The 5,462-nt window shown below is 45.6% G+C and overlaps 1 long non-coding RNA gene across 1 annotated transcript; it reads right to left on the minus strand.

Annotated features, from left to right (window-relative positions):
* Positions 1-565: 565 nt before the first annotated feature.
* Positions 566-4,371, minus strand: LOC125406406 (uncharacterized). Its single transcript, XR_007233894.3, has 3 exons — positions 4,174-4,371; positions 2,432-2,534; positions 566-783 (listed from the first exon to the last, which is right to left on the minus strand). It is a non-coding gene; the product is annotated as an uncharacterized LOC125406406 (long non-coding RNA).
* Positions 4,372-5,462: the final 1,091 nt, after the last annotated feature.

Here is a 5,462-nt window from a genome sequence, read left to right on the forward strand (position 1 = left end):
AAAGGCTTAGTCAAGTGCCCTTCAGGTCGTAAAAGAACAACTGCCTCTTTCCTTGAACCTGATGCCTGGATTATTCATATTTTTTTGGCTTTCAGATCCTCCGTTGAGATATAGGCAGATACCACTCTGTCCACAGCTACTTTATATTGGGATTTCCCTCTGACCCCTTCCTCCCCACACCCAGCCATTTTCTTGGTTTCAAATGACGAGTCTCTTCTACATGCTCTTTCATCCTGAGCATCTGAGGTGCTGCTTCAGGCTTCTCTCCTTGCTCAGTCCCCTTCTCCCGTGTCCGGTGTCCAAGCAGCCTCACACTCATTTTATTGGCTCTGCTCTGTGTTTCTGAACTTTTGTTAGAACACCTCCTTCATTTTTGTGTACCTCTGTTCCACCATTCCCCAGGACACTCACTACGCTGGTCTTGAGTAGTGTCCCCGAGTCTCCAAGTCTCCCAGGGTACCTCCTATTTTCCTCACTGTGGCCATCAAGTATGCAAACAAGTCCTAGAAAACTCACTGTTGACTGAATATATGATGGGTGCCAGGGACTGTGTAAATGCTGTGCCTGCGTTTTTCCATTTCATTTATTTCCTCAGAACAATCCCATGGTGGTACATATTGTCATCCCATTGCCCAGTGAGTATGCTGAAGGACAAGGATTAAGTCACTTGCCTGGAGTCAAGGGAAACAGGCGTTTCAACCTGGTCTTTGTGCTCAGCTCACTCTGCGTCACACACACCTCAGATCAACAGGCATTTACCAGGAGTCCACTGTTTGCAATGCCCTGCAGTGACAGTTTCAAGGAAAGAAAATAAAGAGAATTAGAATAAGATTCTGTACATGCCCCCGAAAGAGCATCTGCATCGCATAGGAAATAGACACACAGAGGTAATGCATGAAAAACGAAAGTGAAAAGTGTAACCACCGTGTTCTTAGGAGATATGTTAACTAGTAACGCAGGGAACGCAAAGCTCCCTGCAGAAGACTGACGTATTCCAAACAGAATCGGGCCATGCTTGCCACCCCAGAACTTGATGCTAAGGCAGAGGAATGGTGAGTTTGAGGTCAGCCTAGAAAAGATCCTGCCTCACAAAACAAGCAAATAAACCGAGGATGGCTTAGAAGCTCGTTTCTGGGTAAGCTCCTGCAGTTATCATAGGAAAGCAAGAATTAGGGCATTTTAGACGTTCAGCTCATGAGTGCAGGGATGAAGAAAGCCTTGCATGAGTGAAATACTGAATGAATGTGGGCATTGCCTTGTCTAGGACCCGAGAGCCTCAGACCCTCAGAGGAGTGGGAAAGCCCTCCCCCAGGAAGGAGGCTCAGAGGAAGTGAGAAAGCCTTTCTTTGGTTCATCCATGGGTGCTGAGAGTGTGTGTCTTCACCGCCAAAGGCCTGAAGACTGTTCCCCTACAAAGACCACACCTACCAAGACTAGCTAAACCTTCCTCCTTCATCCAGCTGTATATCATAAATTCTGTCTCATTGTTTATCTGTATATAATAATACTGCCTCCTTGTTCAGCTGTATGCAAAAGCCCCACCTCAAAGTTCAATTCTGTATAATAAACATACTGAGCTTACCTGTCCAATCCCTGTTCTTATGTGTGTCTGTCTCTGTTAGTCTTTTCCTCATTCCCTGGACACTCAGGTCAGGTTCAAGTCCTTGAAGCTGTGCATGGACCAGGCGCTTGAGCTTTGAGTACCTTAATCTTGAATGATAGCCTAACTTTTCAGAGCCTTAGTTTCTTGATCTGAAAAATGGGGGATATATACTACCTGCTTTGTAGGAGTATTTTTGTTAGGTGAGAGCATATATAAAATTAAGAAACTGAGAGCAATCAGCATATTGTAAATGTTCAGATATTATTCTCATAAATTTTTGCAGTGAAGTTCCACATTTTATGCCATAAAAAATAGCATATTGAATCTCCTCTCACAGGTATGTGACTGTATTTGGGTTAAGTCACTCAGTTCTCAGAGCAAACTTGTATGCTTTGTTTGATGTGGTTGATTGTCATTGTTTTAAGAAATGTGCACGTCCAGACCCAGAAGATTTAAAAACTTCCTCAAGGTGATCTGATTGGAAGGACGAAAGGCTTTACCAGGGTTTCAGTGCTGTCCCTCCGCCTGCCTAAGCAAGGCCAGCATTTCGCTTCTTTGTAAGTCACCAAGATGTCCTGGAGTGACCAAGCATAAATGTAGACATCAAGTGTCAGTCTGAAATGTACAAGAGGAGTCTGTGGGTGACACTAGGGCCACTGGCCACTTGTCCGGCAATCCTATGAACAACCAAAACATCTGGTTTTCCCTAAATGTGTTTACATTTCTGCCAGAATCTTTTGCATGGGTGGGGTTGGGGTGTTGTCCGTCTTTGCTATGAGGCTATTGAAAGACATAGGGGTTAGCGCTCTCTTGGAATGAGTGCATTACCAATGGGAATGGGTGTGTTCCGGTTGGGAATGGGCCTCAGCTCCAAGCTTCAGCAGCTGGGTGACTCTGGGTGTGTACTGATGGTTCATTCTTGGTCTTCTGTCTGAAAGCAAGGAAGATCATAATCACACCAGTCCCTGCTGGTCGCAGAGAGGTCATTCGATTCAATAAGTCAACGACATTTATATATACTTTGCAGAGTCAGAATCGGGGATTTGTGACAGCTCCCTACCCAGTGGGGATAAACCACCCACCCCTGGCTGACAGTGCACAGCTCCAGGACACCTCCCGGGAGCCCTTGCAGCCCTCTGAGATTGAGTCTTTCCCACTCTTACCTACTTCGTATTTAGATTCCAAACCACACCATGTTTCATGGAGCCCGAGTAATCCTAGCAAGCTTTGCCTGAATTCCCCGATGACACCCCCACAGCTGTCACCCAAGGCCATCACACCTGATACTGAGTCACTGCTTATTGGCTGACTGAATCCGTCACAGGGTACCTGCTCCCATCCATACTTGCTTTTCTGTGCTGTATTCTACCCCTACACCCTAGTGGGACTCATTCCTTGCCAAGGCCATTTCAAATGGGAAACTTCCCAGACCATTGTTTCTTTTCAGGGATTCATCATTTCCCAGGTGACTGAGGCTGGAGATTTCAGAGCAAGGCCACAGAAAGCAAGCTCTGGGTTATTTTTCACTGTTTTGCCAACCTTACTGTTCGTCCTCATCTTTCCTTGAAAAGCTTTGGCTGGAAGCACATGCCAAAAGGCCAAAGTTCCTGTTGCCTGGCCCTTTGCAGCATTCACACGAGTAAACCAGGGGCTTCCCTGGGGCCTGGTGACCGCCTCTGGGAAGCAGGCCAGAACACCATCAAAGTGCTCCCTCTTCAGCGGCTGTGGCAATATGAGGCCTGGGTCAAATCCCAGAAAATAAGAGGCCAGCCCAGTAACTGAGTCTCAGTAGGTAGAGGGCGCAGGACCTTTAAGGACAAGCTCTGCTTGTCCATAGAGGACTCTAACGCACTAGGAAGCTCAGTGGTTAGGATATGGTCACAATAGGAGAGCACAGGCCTGCCAGGCCCTGCTTCCCAGCTTTTGAATTATTTGTTCTAATCAATAGCTCCCAGTGCTTGCACTAGAAAAATATAGAGACTGTCTTCCAACCTCTTACCTTTTGGATCCTGCTGTTTGACTTTTCCAAGAAAAAGAGAAAGCCAAACAGTTATATACTTCCTTCTAACTTCAGATTAAGACAGTTGTTCTCAACCTATGGGCCATGAGCCTTAGGGTCAAACAACCCTTTCATGGGGGCCACATATCAAATACCCTGCTTATCAAATATTTACATTGATTCATAACCATAGTAATAAAAATGATTTCGTGGTTGGGAGTCACCACAGCAGGAGAAATGGTATTAAAGGGTCCCGGCACTAGGAAGGCTGAGAACCAGCAGGTTAAGAGAAACTGGAAAAACAAAAATTCATAAAGTAAATACTACTATTGTCTCCATCAGATGAAGACACTGATACCTGAAGCTTGAACACCTTGTGTCAGGTCTCACAACCCACACAGCGGTGCTGGGATTCTAAATCTGGTGACTGTTGTTTAGTAGATCATGTCCCCAGCATCACGCACCCAATGCAGGACCTATCGGTCTTAGAGTACACAGTGTACCCAGAGCTGGTCTGACTGGAAGAATTCCAGCTGTCTTACTTCTAAGGTGGAGTTACACAAGCACTGACCCGAGTCCAATGTGAGGATTTCATGAAGAGCTTGTCCCAAAGGCAGAGATGCCTAAGCATTGGAGAGATCCAGCCAAATGTCCAAATGGTCACAGAGAAAGACCCTAAAGGCAATGGAAAAGGATGGGAATAGTGGTTCCCTGGCCACATGGTTCTCTGAGCCTTGCTTTCATTTTTTTTTTAATCAGTAAAGCTAAGAATTCCAATTAGTTCTCCAGGATTCTTGCCTCATTACCAAGTAATAAGTATGGAGCACTGTGCTTAGCCTTTTTATGTAGACGCAGCCATGCCTGACTTCCCTCTGCTGAAGTGGAAAGGACAGCACAGTTCTTGCTGCCGGGCCTTAATGGAGAAAACACTCACAAGTTGGTTCTTTTGAAAAAAAAAAAAAAACTCAAAATAGCTCTACATATTTATGAGGTATAATGTGACACTTGCAATACAAGTATAAAATGTTTATCGATTGGATTAAGGTAATTAGCATATCTGTCACCTCAAACATTTATCACTTCTTTAGGTTGGAAACATTCAAAATCCTTCCTCTTAGCTATTTTGAAATACACAATAAATTATTATAAATTATATTCTCACTACTGTAATTATAGAACATTAGAACGTTTTCCTCCTGCATACTACTACCCACTAGCCAACCCTTTCTTATCCTCTCCCCACGCCCCCAGCCTCTGGTAACTACTATTCTACTCTCATCTTCAAGGAGATCAACTTTTTAGCTTCCTCACATGAAAGCACGCAGTATTTGACCCTCTGTGCCTGGCATAGTTCCCTTAACATAATGTCTTCCAGGCTCACTCATATCAACCAATCCTTGACTAGCATTTGGATGGCCCTACTAACTATCACAGAGTCCATAAGAAGACCCAGAGTCCCATTCCATCTCCAAGTCCCCTCTCATTCCAGACCACTCTCATTTACTAATTTCTCAGCCCTCGAAGGTCTCATGCTTTAAGGGCCAGAGACATAGTCACCCCAAACCCCCTACGTCTCTTTGCAGCAGGCTGCTATGTGCTCGGATGGAGAGGAGTCCCCTGGCTCCACGTTAGCAGTTCTCCTGCAGGATGAGATCACTCGAAGGACTAATAGCCTAGTGGGTATCCCTCCTTCCTGTCCTGCTCCAGAGGTACCAGCCACAGATGTGAGTGCAGTACCTGATGTCCCACCAGGGAGGGCGGAAGGGGAGGAGACCCAGCCACACCCTGACACAATGGGCCTTTCTTCTGCTTCGTCTTTAGAGTGGCCCTACCAGCTTACAGAAGAGACAAATGAGGTCG

Source organism: Myodes glareolus, chromosome 17 (assembly GCF_982192425.1).
Source record: "Myodes glareolus chromosome 17, mMyoGla1.1, whole genome shotgun sequence".
Classification (NCBI taxonomy): domain Eukaryota; kingdom Metazoa; phylum Chordata; class Mammalia; order Rodentia; family Cricetidae; genus Myodes; species Myodes glareolus.